Source organism: Antechinus flavipes, chromosome 2, assembly GCF_016432865.1.
Source record: "Antechinus flavipes isolate AdamAnt ecotype Samford, QLD, Australia chromosome 2, AdamAnt_v2, whole genome shotgun sequence".
NCBI classification, from domain to species: Eukaryota; Metazoa; Chordata; class Mammalia; order Dasyuromorphia; family Dasyuridae; genus Antechinus; species Antechinus flavipes.
The window spans coordinates 5,795,205-5,808,568 of NC_067399.1; the positions used below are offsets into that span (position 1 = coordinate 5,795,205).

General features: G+C 52.3%; 1 protein-coding gene across 1 annotated transcript in view; it reads right to left on the minus strand.

Moving 5' to 3' along the window:
- Nucleotides 1-13,364, minus strand: part of VSNL1 (visinin like 1) — a 69,136-nt gene that overhangs the window by 3,613 nt on the left and 52,159 nt on the right. The gene's annotated exons all lie outside the window — the stretch shown is intronic.

Consider the following 13,364-nt stretch of genomic DNA (forward strand, 5'->3'; position numbering starts at 1 on the left):
CCCCCTGGGCTTTCTCTATCCTGTCTATTCTCACCTGGTTCATCTTCTCCCTTTAGCTCTCTCGGCTCTTACCTATGTCTCCCATCTTTCTCCATCCTCTTTCTCTATCTGTCCTCTCTAGTTCTCCGGCCATTCTCTTTTATCTTCTTTCTTCTTTTCTACCTATCCTCCATGCATCCATCCATCTACCTACCTATCTATCCATCTCTCTCTCTCTGTCTCTCTCTGTCTGTCTATCCATCTATCTATGTATCCATCCATCCATTCTATCTATCTGTCTGTCTATCCATCCATTCCATCTATCTATCTATCTATATATCTATGTATCTATCTATCTATCCATCCATCCATCCATCTTAGTATCCATCTGTCTATCCATCCATTCTATCTATCTATCTATCTATCTATCTATCTATCTATCTATCTATCTATCTGTCTGTCTATCTATTTGTTTGTCTATCCATCTGTGTGTCTATCTATCCATTCTATCTATCCATCCATCCATCCATTCTATTTATCTGTCAGTCTTTCTTCCTCCATTCATCCATTTATCTATATGTCTATTTATTTATCCAGCTATTCATTCATCCATCTGTCTTTCTGTCTATCTATAATCTATCTGTCTGGCTCTGTCCACCCATCTATCTACTTACCTGTCTGTCTGTGTATCCATCCATCCACCTACCTCTCCATCTGTCTATTTATTCATCCATCTCCACTGCCATTCTGCCAGTGACCCAGGTGTGTCTCCCAGGTTTCTGACCCTCAGACATCCCAGCAGTCACCAAACCTCACTGATTCCTCCTCCTCAACCCATCTCCCATCCATCTAGCTATCTTCTTATCTATCCAACCATTCTATCTATCATCTGTTTGTCTATCTATTCATCTATTTATCCATCCATCCATATATCCATCTAGCTAGCTGTCTATCCATTTATCTGTCTATCTATCCATTATCTCTCTCTCCATTCTATCTATCCATCCGTTCTATCCATTCTCTCTCTCCATTCCATCTATTCATCCATTCTATCTGTCTGTCTGTCTATTCATCTATCTATCCATCCATCCATCCATTTATCCATCTATCCATCCATCTATTTATCTATTTTTATCTATCTATCCATCCGTCTGTCTGTCTATCCATCTGTCTGTCTGTCTGTCTATCCATCCATCCTATCTATCTATCTATCTATCTATCCATCTATCTATCTATCTATCTATCTATCCTTCTATCTATCCATTCTCTCTCTCTATTCTATCTATCCATTCATTCTATTTATCTACTTGTCTATTCACCTATCTATCCATCCATTCATCCATCCATATATCCATCTATCCATCCATCTATCTAGTTGTCTGTCTATCCATTTATCTGTCTGTCTGTCTATCTATCTATCCATTCTCTCTCTCTCTCCTATCTATCCATTCTCTCTCTCCATTCCATCTATCCATCTATTCTATCTGTCTGTCTATTCATCCATCTATCCATCCATCCATTTATCTATCTTATCTACCTGTCTATCTATCTATCTATCTATCTGTCTGTCTATCCATCTGTCTATCCATCCATCCCTATCTATCTATCTATCTATCTATCCATCCATTCTCTCTCTCTCCATTCTATCATTCATTCTATTTATCTGTCTATTCACCTATCTATCCATCCATTCATCTATCTATCTATCCATCCAGCCATCTATCTATCTGTCTGTCTATCCATCTGTCTATCTGTCTGTCTATTCGTCTATCTATCTATCATCCGTCTATCCATCTATCCATCCATCTATCTAGCTGTCTATCCATTTATCTGTCTATCTATCTATCCATTATCTCTCTCTCCATTCTATCTATCCATTCTCTCTCTATTCCATCTATCCATCCATTCTATCTGTCTGTCTATTCATCTATCCATCCATCCATTTATCTATCTTATCTATCTAACTATCTATCTACCTACCTGTCTGTCTGTCTGTCTATCTATCCATTTGTCTATCTATCTATCTATCCATCCATTCTATCTATCTATCTATCCATCCATTCTATCTATCTATCCATCCATTCTCTCTCTCTCCATTCTATCTATCCTTTATTCTATTTATCTATCTGTCTATTCACCTATCTATCCATCCATTCATCTATCTATCTATCCAGCCATCTATCTATCTGTCTGTTTGTCTATCCATCTATCTATCTGTCTGTCTATTCATCTATCTATCCATCCATTCATCCATCTATCCATCTATCCATCTATCCATCCATCTAGCTAGCTGTCTGTCTGTCTATCCATTTGTCTGTCTGTCTGTCTGTCTGTCTGTCTGTCTGTCTGTCTATCTATCTATCCATTATCTCTCTTTCTCCATTCTATTTATCCATCCATTCTATCTATCCATTCTCTCTCTCCATTCCATCTATCCATCCATTCATCCATATATCCATCCATCCATTTATCTATCTTATCTATCTATCTATCTATCTATCTATCTATCTATCTATCTATCTGTCTGTCTATCCATCTATCTGTCTATCCATCCATTCTATCTATCTATCGATCTATTGATCAGTCTGTCTATCTATCTATCCATCCATCCATTCTTTCTATCTATTGGTCTGTCTGTCTGTCTATCTGTTCATCCATCCATCTATCTATCTGTCAGTGTCTTTCTCCCTCCATTCATCCATTTATCTATATATCTATTCATCCAGCTATTCATTCATCCATCTGTCTTTCTGTCTATAATCTGTCTCTGTCCATCTATCTATCTACTTACCTGTCTTTCTGTCTATCCATCCATCCACCTACCTCTCTATCTATCTGTCTATTTATGCATCCATCTCCACTGCCATCCTGCCAGTGATCCAGGTGTGTCTCCCAGGATTTCTGACCCTCAGAGATCCCAGCAGTCACCAAATCTTGCCGATTCCTTCTCCTCAAATCCTCTCCCATCCATCTAGCTATCTTCCTTTCTTTCTTCCTTTGTATCTATCATCTGTTTGTCTGTCTATTCATCTATCCATCCATACATATATCCATCTATCCATCCATCTATCCAGCTGTCTGTCTGTCTGTCTATCCATTCTATCTATCCATTATCTCTCTCTCCATTCTATCTATTCATCCATTATATCTATCTATCCATTCTCTCCATTCTATCTATCCATCCATTCTATTTATTTATCTATCATCTGTCTACTCATCTATTTATCTATCCATTCATCCAGCTATCCATCCATCTATCTATCTATCTGTCTGTCTGTGTATCTATCTATCTATATCCATTCTATTTATCTATCTATCTATCTATCAATCAACCATCTATCTGTCTATTCATATATCTATCCTTTCTATCTATCTATCTATCAATCAGTCTATCATCCATCTATCTGTCTGTCTGTCTATCCATCTATCTATTCATCCATTCTATCTATCTATCCATCCATTCATTCTATCTATCCGTCCATCCATTCTATCTTTCCATCCATTTTATCTATCTATCTATCTATCTATCATCTGTCTGTCTATTCATCTATCTATGCTTCCATTCATCCATCTATCTATCTGTCTATCTATCTATCTATGTGTCTATCGATCTATGTATCTATATGTCTGTCTGTCTGTCTATCCATCTATCTATCTATCCATCCATCCATCCATCCATTCTATCATTTATCTATCTGTCTGTCTGTCTATTCATCTATCTAGCTATGCTTCCATTCATCCATCTATCCATCTATCCATCCATCCGTCTATCTATCTATCTATCCATGAATTCTATCTATCTATCTATCATTCTGTCTGTCTATCCATCTATGTGTCTATCAATCTATCTATCCATCCCCTCCCATCCATTCTATCTATCATCTATCTATCTATCTGTCTGTCTTTCTATCTATCCATCCATCCATTGTATCTATCTGTCTGTCTATCCATCTATCTATGTCTGTCTGTCTGTCTAATCTATCTATCTATCCATCCATTGTATTTATCTATATCTATCTATCCATCCATCCATCCATTTTATTTGTCAGTGTCTTTCTTCCTCCATTCATTCATTTATCTATATGTCTATCTATTCATTCATCCAGCTGTCTCTCTATCTATAATCTGTCTCTGTCCATCTACTTAACTTTCTGTCTGTCTATCCATCCTTCCACCTACCTCTCTGTCTATTTATTCATCCATCTCCACTGCCATCCTGCCAGTGTCCCAGGTGTGTCTCCCAGGATTTTTGACCCTCAGACATCCCAGCAGTCGCCAAACCTCGCCGATTTCTCCTCTTCAACCTCTCTCCCATCCATCTAGCTAAATTCCTTACTATCTTTCTTCTTTTCTATCCATCCATTCTATCTATCATCTGTTTGTCTGTCTATTCATCTCTCCATCCATCCATCCATCCTTCCACCTATCCATCCATCTAGCTAGCTGTCTGTCTGTCTATCCATTTATCTGTCTCTCTCTCTCTCTTTCTCTTTATCTATCCATTCTATCTACCTATCCATTATCTCTCTCTCTCCATTCTGTCTATTCATCCATTCTATCATCTGTTTGTCTGTTTGTTCATCTATCTATCCATCTATCTATCTATCTGTCTGTCTATCCATTTATCTATCCATCCCATATCTATCTATCTATCATCTATCTGTCTGTCTGTTTATCTATCCATCCATCCATCCATTGTATCTATCTATCTGTCTATCCATCTATCTATGTGTCTATCAATCTTTCTATCTATCCATCCATCCATCCATTCTATCTATCATCTATCTGTCTGTCTGTCTAATCCATCTATTGTATCTACCTATCTATCCATCCATCCATCCATTCTATCTATCTATTTATCTGTCAGTGTCTTTCTCCCTCCATTCATCCATTTATCTATATGTCTATCTATTCATTCAGCTATTCATTCATCTAGCTGTCTCTCTGTCTATCTATAATCTGTCTGTCTCTGTCTGTCTACTTAACTTTCTGTCTGTCTATCCATCCTTCCACCTACCTCTCTATCTGTCTATTTATTCATCCATCTCCACTGCCATCCTGCCAGTGTCCCAGGTGTGTCTCCCAGGATTTTTGACCCTCAGACATCCCAGCAGTCGCCAAACCTCGCCGATTTCTCTTCCTCAACCCCTCTCCCATCCATCTAGCTATCTTCCTTACTATCTTTCTTCTTTTCTATCCATCCATTCTATCTATCATCTGTTTGTCTGTCTATTCATCTCTCCATCCATCCATCCATCCTTCCACCTATCCATCCATCTAGCTAGCTGTCTGTCTGTCTATCCATTTATCTGTCTCTCTCTTTCTCTTTATCCATTCTATCTACCTATCCATTATCTCTCTCTCTCCATTCTGTCTATCCATCCATCCATCCATTCTATCATCTGTTTGTCTGTTCATCTATCTATCCATCCATCCATCCATCCATTCTATCTATCTATATCTGTCTATCCATTTATCTATCCATCCCATATCTATCTATCTATCATCTATCTGTCTGTCTGTTTATCTATCCATCCATCCATCCATTGTATCTATCTATCTGTCTATCCATCTATCTATGTGTCTATCAATCTTTCTATCCATCCATCCATCCATTCTATCATCTATCTGTCTGTCTGTCTAATATCTATTGTATCTATCTATCTATCCATCCATCCATCCATCCATTCTATCTATCTATTTATCTGTCAGTGTCTTTCTCCCTCCATTCATCCATTTATCTATATGTCTATCTATTCATTCAGCTATTCATTCATCCAGCTGTCTATCTATAATCTGTCTGTCTCTGTCTGTCTACTTAACTTTCTGTCTGTCTATCCATCCATCCACCTACCTCTCTATCTGTCTATTTATTCATCCATCTCCACTGCCATCCTACCAGTGACCCAGGTGTGTCTCCCAGGATTTCTGACCCTCAGACATCCCAGAGTCACCAAACCTCGCCGATTTCTCCTCCTCAACCCCTCTCCCATCCATCTAGCTATCTTCCTTACTATCTTTCTTCCTTTCTATCTATCCATCCATTCTATCATCTGTATGTCTGTCTATTCATCTCTCTATCCATCCATCCATCCATCCATCTAGCTAGCTGTCTGTCTGTGTATCCATTTATCTGTCTGTCTGTCTGTCTCTCTCTTTATCTATCCATTCTATCTACCTATCCATTATCTCTCTCCATTCTGTCTATCCATCCATTCTATCATCTGTTTGTCTGTCTGTTCATCTATCTATCCATCCATCCATCTATCTATCTATCTGTCTGTCTGTCTATCCATTCATCCATGCATTCTATCTCTATCTACCTTCTCTCCACTGGCCGGCCTTCTCCCCCCAGGACTACCGTACTGGTCTTTGGGCTCCGACTCAGCCTCCAGAGTTCTTCCTAAAGTCCACATCCTTCGAGGTTCCTCTCCTGCTCAAGAAGCTTCGCTGGTCCCCGAGGCCTTCGAGATTAAAACACCCTCTCCTCTAGCATTTCAAGCCCTTCCTTTCCAAGCTGCCCACAGCAGCCTGCAGCCTCAGCGCTGCCTCCTCGGCCTCTAGCCCTTCCCTCGCTGGGGCAATGGCGCTGCCTGCCCACCCTTTGCTCCTGCCTTCGGATGCCCATCGGGACTCCCCCAAGTCTGTGCGGGAGCCTCCCCCCTCCCCCAGGAGCCTCTTCTGAATGATGGCCGAACCCTGGGCCGAGGGCGGGAAGCCCCCTGAGCGCAGGCGCAGGGTCACTAGGTTCTCGCTGATGGGCCGGGCGAGCGGATTCCCAGCAGTTACACTTAGAAGTTTTGGATTCGAGTCTGGGCCCTGCTGGGTGGCTCTCTGGAGCCTGGGGTGGCTCGGGGCGGCCCCATTCTCTGTGCCAATGGGGGGAGCTGGGACTTCGGCATCCCCCCCCAAGTTCCCAGGCGGAGGGCTGAGTTCCTGGGACAACGGGGGTGGGGCATCTCCAGACCCTCAGGGGCAGCAGCCCCCCTCCGGGGCGCCCCATCCGCTCCAGAGGGGCTGAATGTGAGCACAGAAGCATCTTGGCTGGAAGCACCGGCCTCCGAGCCCCTTCTCTGCTCAGCCTCCCCCCCTTGCTCCCCTGGCGGGACGACGCCCCCGCACCTTCCCCAAGTTCCTTTCTCCATTACCTCCCCCCAGTCACCACCAGAGGGCAGAAGGAACCTGGCCCCGAGGGGCCATCCGCCCTGTGAGGCAGAAGCTTGGGGGCTTGTCCCGGGCGGGCGCCAGGAAGAGACACTCCCTGAGAAGTGCCGGTTAGTGGCGTCTCCAGTCCCGCGTCCCCTTGACCACCTCATTAAGCAGGTGCTCTGGTTGTTCCCTTTCACAGATGAGGAAACTGAGGCCTAGGGAGGCCTCCCTCCCCTCCCCCTGCGGTCCCTGGGGCTTCCCAGGCATCCCTGCGGCACTGATGGGGCCCTGACTCGGGGCCTTTCCGTGACACTGGAGGCCAGTCCCGGGCTCTGTCTGCAACAGCTGCCCTGGGAAAGGCCGGGGAGGGGGTCTCTGGCCCGGCCCCCCAGCGCGCCGCCATCCGGACTCTCCCCCAGGGATATGGACAGCGCGCCCCCTTCCCGGAGCCCCCGGCCTTGGGGGAGGAATGGGGCCTTGGGAGACTTCCCCAGCAGCCCCCCCTCAGCCCATTAATGTTTGAAAAAGCCTCTGGGAGAGGACGACAGCGGCCGTGGCCTAGGACAGCGAGCACCCAGGGAAGAAGCCGAGATCCCGGAACCCTCTGGGGGGAATCCTCGGGGTGGGTGCAGAGAGGCCGGAGGGAGGGACAGGTGGGCGGGAGGGAGGCCGATGGAGCCGTCATTAGCACCAGAAGCCAGGCCCGAGGTCGGGAGGCAGCCTCTGCCCCCAGAGCTGGAGGGGCAGATGGGGAGGCGGCCCCAGGACCGGGGGGCCACGTGGCCACTCCCCCGGAGGCCGGTGCTTATTTTGGGAGCCCGAGGATGGGGAACGTGCCCGAGGATCGCCGGGGAAAGCGCTCCAGACTGTGCCCCAGACGGCACCGGAAGGGGGGCTCTCAACACTTTAGGAGAATCCCGAGGCTGAGAGCGAGAAATGGGGGCTCGGTGGAAGCAAGCACCCAAGTCCTTAAAGTGGGGGCTGGGGGCTAACCCGCACTTCATGCACAGGGACTGGAGGGGGGGCCAAGGGAAGGGGCTTCCCATCTCCAGGGAGCGAGCGTCCCGCTGCTATTCCCCCGGCCGTCAGTAGAGGGCGCCCAAGGCCCCGTCCAACAGGGCAGAGCCCGCTGGTTTGAGCCAGTCCGGTTGGGCTCTCCCCTCTCTGCTGAAGGACCCCGAGAGGTCCCAGGAAGGGCCTCAGCTTCCTTCTCTGTAAAACGGGCCCGATGCCGCTCCCACTGACCTCGCGGGGCTGGCGCTGCCCTCCCCGGCTACCTCACAGGCTGGCACCCGCCGGTGGGGCCCGAGCTGCCCGTCCCAGGTGGGCGAGGCCGAGGCTCCCTTGTTGTGCCCTGAGCCTGGGCTGCGCCCCCTCCCCCTTCCTCCTCCCCCCTAGCGCCCCCCCCCGGAAAGCTCCCATTTCCATAGCTATCTTTAGGCCACGGCAAGGGGGGAAGGGCTGGCAGCGGTGCCCTCCCAGCCATCCCAGCAGCCCCTGGGGCCCCATCCCAGGGCTTTTACTTGTGCTCAGGAGCACTGGGGGTGTCAGCACCAGCAGCCTGGGGGGTGGGGGCCGCTTACGGGGCTGGGGGCTGCTCCCCAGGGGGCACTGAGCTGAGCCCATTCCTCCCGTCCCTCCCCCCCTTCCCGGACACAATTGGTCAGTCATTAAAGGGAGTCCAGACAACAGGAAAGGGGGAGGGGCCCTCTGAGACCCCCTGAGCTCTCTGCAAAGTCCTGGGCTCCCAGGGAAACTCCCTGGGAGACTCTAGCCAGACCTCAGAGCCCCGCCTCCACCACCACTGCCCACGAGACCTGGCTCTAGCCCCAGGGCTGGCCCTGTCCCTGGTCCTGGCCGTCACCCGCCAGCTGGACTCGGATTCCTCCTCACAACCAGGGGCCTGGACTCAATGACCTTTAAAACTCCCACAACCCCTCATGTTCTGTTCTGAGTTCCCTCCCAGCCCTGCCATCCCCTGTTCTGAGTCCCCTCCCAGCCCTGCCATCCCCTGTTCTAAGTCCCCTCCCAGCCCTGCCATCCCCTGTTCTAAGTCCCCTCCCAGCCCTGCCATCCCCTGTTCTAAGTCCCCTCCCAGCCCTGCCATCCCCTGTTCTAAGTCCCCTCCCAGCCCTGCCATCCCCTGTTCTAAGTCCCCTCCCAGCCCTGCCATCCCCTGTTCTAAATGTTTAGAGCAACTGGATCATTTAACAGAGGAGAGGAGCTGGCAAGGGTCAGAACCTGCTCGAGTCCAATTCCACCGTTCTAAAGTCTGCTCTTCCCACGGTCTCCCACTGCCGGAACCCAGAGGGGAAAAGGGAGGCCCAGAGAAGGCAGCAGATCTGGGAGTTCCAGGGGGACCACAGGGCTTGCCCAGCCAATAGAACCCGAGGCCCAGAGTGGGAGTCTGACCCACCTGGTGGAGCCGAGCTCCTCCTTTGACAGGCATAGAAACAGAGCCAGATGGGAGGAGGAGGAAAACCCCCTGCCCTCCTGAGCCTCAAAGGGACCTTCTCCTCCCACCCACTAGAGCTCCTTCTACCCAGAAGCTCGGGTCCAGCCTGGGGGAATCCCCAGTCCTCGGGGGACAGTTCCCATTTCCCCCTAAAATAGGAGCTGCTCTGTTGACAAGCGGCTCCTCGCGAGTGGCAATCAGTGTGCTCGGATCCCAAAGGCCAATTAGGGAAGCTGTGTGAGTCACCTAGCAACCTGGCGAGCTGGGCCCGTCTGCTGTGGAAACAGCCGTCTACACCATTCCCCGGGGGCCGCACCCGTCCCTCCCCTCTGCTGGAGCCCCTGGCCATCAGGGGAAGCCGCGCCGGCCTTCAGGGGCAGCCGCGCCCGCTCCGGCCCATGCTGGCTGGGCGGCCTGAACCTCCAGACAGAGCTAACCCCGCTGCTGAGCGGGCACCGAGCTCTCCGGCACAAACCCTTCCTTCCCCTGGGATCCCGAGAGCAACGAAGTCTCCACGGGGGCCAGAACCAGGACTTGGGAGATCAGAGATGGCGCCGGAGGCCTCGGGGTGGCGTCCCCTGGCCGGGCCGTCTGGGAAAGCCCTCTGACCTCTTAGTTTTCCGAAGCGTAAAAGGGGCCCGGCCTTATTGCCAGGCTGAGGAGGGGGAGGGGGACCAGGGAGGGACTCTAACAACAATAACGATAATTCCAGCCAGCGCTGCTATGGGCCTTTAGGGATCCTCACAGTCTTTACGGATGAGCAAACTGAGGCCCCCAGGGGGTGTCCCAGCACCCCCGCAGACCGTCTGTGGTGGAGGCCGACCCCCGACATTGGGGAGGAGGGGCGGCCTGGTTTGCCACCAGTGACTGTGAGCAGGGCGTGGAGGGGCCCTGCCGGCCACCAGCATCCTTCCCTGGATCCCTGAGCCACCCAGGCTGCCCTCTGGGGGATTCCGGCTGTGGGTCACCCCAAAGGCAACCGAGAGGCCCTGCCACCATCGCACTGCGCATAACCCCTGAGCGGGCGTCGGGAGCGTCAGCGGGACTCAGATTGGCGGCTGGCCAACCATGGGGAAACCCTTCTGCGAGCTAGTGAGCTCCCCGTCACAGGGGGTGTGCAAGCAGCCTCAACATGACTGCTTAGGGGAGCCAGGGAGGGGCGGGAGCAGATGGCCCAGAATCCCTTCAGTCCCGAGTCCGGACACACCTGGACCGCCCACCTCTTCTTCCAGAAGCCTTTCTCATTTTCTTAAGTCCGCGTTACTAAGTCGGCAGTAAAACAAAGAAGTAAGACAAAATCTGCTCTTGCTTTCCACAAAAGCGCCCGGGGCCAGATCCTGTTTCTCTCACTTGCGTCCCTTCAGGGCCTGTTTCCTTCTAGGGAAGGTCCCTTGTCCCACAGGAGGAGGGAACCCCTGCCTTTGCAGCCTGGATCCAACACCACACAACCACAGGACATAGTCCTCGACTCCATGACCCTCAGCTCCTCTTCTATAACATGGGCGTGGTGACCTCCCTCCCTCACAGGGCTCTTGTGAACCAGCGCTAGGGAAACGGGGAGAGCGGGCCCAGGCATAGCGCCCCCGGCTGGGGAGCTCAGAAAGGGGACCCCACCTCAGCGGGGGGGGGGGGGGGGGGGCAGGGGAGGGAAGGGGGAGGCCAGGCCCTGCCTCCCGTCCGCCTGCCTTCCCTCTGCTGGTATGTGTGTTTGCATATGGCCCCGCCCCTATTAGAGCGGAGCCTCCGGGAGGTCAGGTAGAGACTCGAGCCTCTTTCGGCCCCGCCCAGCCCGGCACACAGAGGGCGCTTAACAAAGGTTTGCTGACTGGTGGTGGCGGGATCTCAGACCTCCGGGGTCCGCAGGCACAGAGACCCAAAGGATGATGGGAGGGCTGTGCCGCAGAGGAAGGTGGCCCGGGACCGATGCTGCCCGCGGGCGGGAGCGCCGAGGGGAGGAGCACAGGGATTCAGGAGGGACGGCCCCGCACAAGGGGCAGGTGGGCGCTCGGCCACGCCCCGGGTGGTCCGCCCCGCCCCCCCCAGCGCTGCCCCACAGGCTGGGACCTCCCGCCGGGAGGGAAAGGGGCCTCCCGGCCTTCCCTCACACCCAGGCCGTCAATTCCCACCCCCAACCGCCGGCACTGCCCACCTGCCAAGCCTCCAGCAGCTCTCTGGAGTCGCCTGGAAACGTCCGACTGCGGCGTCCCGCCAGCCCTGTCCCCAGCGGCCTCGCTGCCAGCTCGGTGTGGAGGCGGCGCTGGGGCCCCACGGAGGGAGCCGGAGGGGCAGGGGCCGATCTGGGCGGCACGTGTGGGGACTGAGGTGCAGAGAGGGCCGGGCCGGTCACATGGAAGCGGCCTCTGAAGCCCGGAACCCCACCGGCCGAGGGGCGCCCAAGTGGGCGGCGCTGGGGGGGGACTGAGCAAAGGGACCGATGCCAAGCGCCCACGAGCACGGCCAGGCAGGAGGGGATGGGCCTCCGTGTGGGGTCAGGGGCCCAGTGAACAGAAGGGGCCACCAGGGGAGCCTGGGGCCGAGAGAGAGGGGGGAGCAGAGGGACAACCGGGGAGCCTGGGGCCGAGAGGGAGGGGGGAGCAGAGGGACAACCGGGGAGCCTGGGGCCGAGAGGGAGGGGGGAGCAGAGGGACAACCGGGGAGCCTGGGGCCGAGAGGGAGGGGGGAGCAGAGGGACAACCGGGGAGCCTGGGGCCGAGAGGGAGAGGGAGCAGAATTGCTAGGCTTGGTGGTTTTTTAACCAGCAATTATTGAGCACCTCTTGTGTGCCAGACACTGTATTAAACCCTGGGATACAAAGAAAGGCAAGGGACCGACATGACCTTCTTATGGGGGAGAATATGCAAACATAGACCCAGTAACTGGACGTGACCCCAGAGTGGGGGCACGAAGACTCAGGGAGATAAGGAAAAGCCTCCTGTAGGAGGGGGAGGGGCCGTCGCTAAACCTGAAGGAAGTCGGGGAGTCCGGAAGTGGGCATAGAGACACGGGCAGGATGGACCGGCCCGGCCTGAGACAGAGACAAAGACCGGTGGACATGAGTCCTGGGGGGTGTTGGGGGGCAGGGGTTGTGGCTAAGACTGACGGAAGTCGGGGAACCCAGAATGGACGTATAGAGAGACCAGAGACACATGCAGGACGGACCAGCCGGCCTTAGAGACAAAGGCCAAAGGCCGATGGACATGACTCCTGAGGGGTGGGGGGGGGGGGTGGGGGGGGGCAGGACTGACAGGAAGCTGGGAATAAGGGTCCAGAAGGGGGCGGGGCTTGACTAGCTGCAGCCAATGGGTGGCTTTGGGCCAGCCACAGCTGCTTTTGTCTCAGTTTCCTCCTTGGACCCTGGGATAAATACCGACAAAGAATCTGTTGAAGATGAAGAGGAGGCTGTGGTGGGAAGCTGAAGGGGGGAGGGCTGGCTGGGGGCAGGGCCAGGAGCCTCAGGGGGGCAGCTCCTCCCGTGGGAGCTATCCCAGAGGCCACGGGCTTCCTCGGGGTGGCTTCTGTAGCGGCCAGGACAACCCTCGCACTTCAGCTCTCTTTGGGCCTCGAGGTTCTGGATGAAGCCTCACCATGAGCCTGGGCAGGAGGTGCTGCTAGTTAAGTGCCTTAGGCCAGATTTGAACTCAAGACTCCTCAGCTCTGGGCCCGGACTCTCCCGGGGACTCTCTGGGGGACACAGACTTGAAGTCCTTGTAAGCCTGGGTTGCTTAATGCTTAATAAGTGTTTGATGGATGGGTTTGACTAATGGTCCCTGGTGCCCTTTTC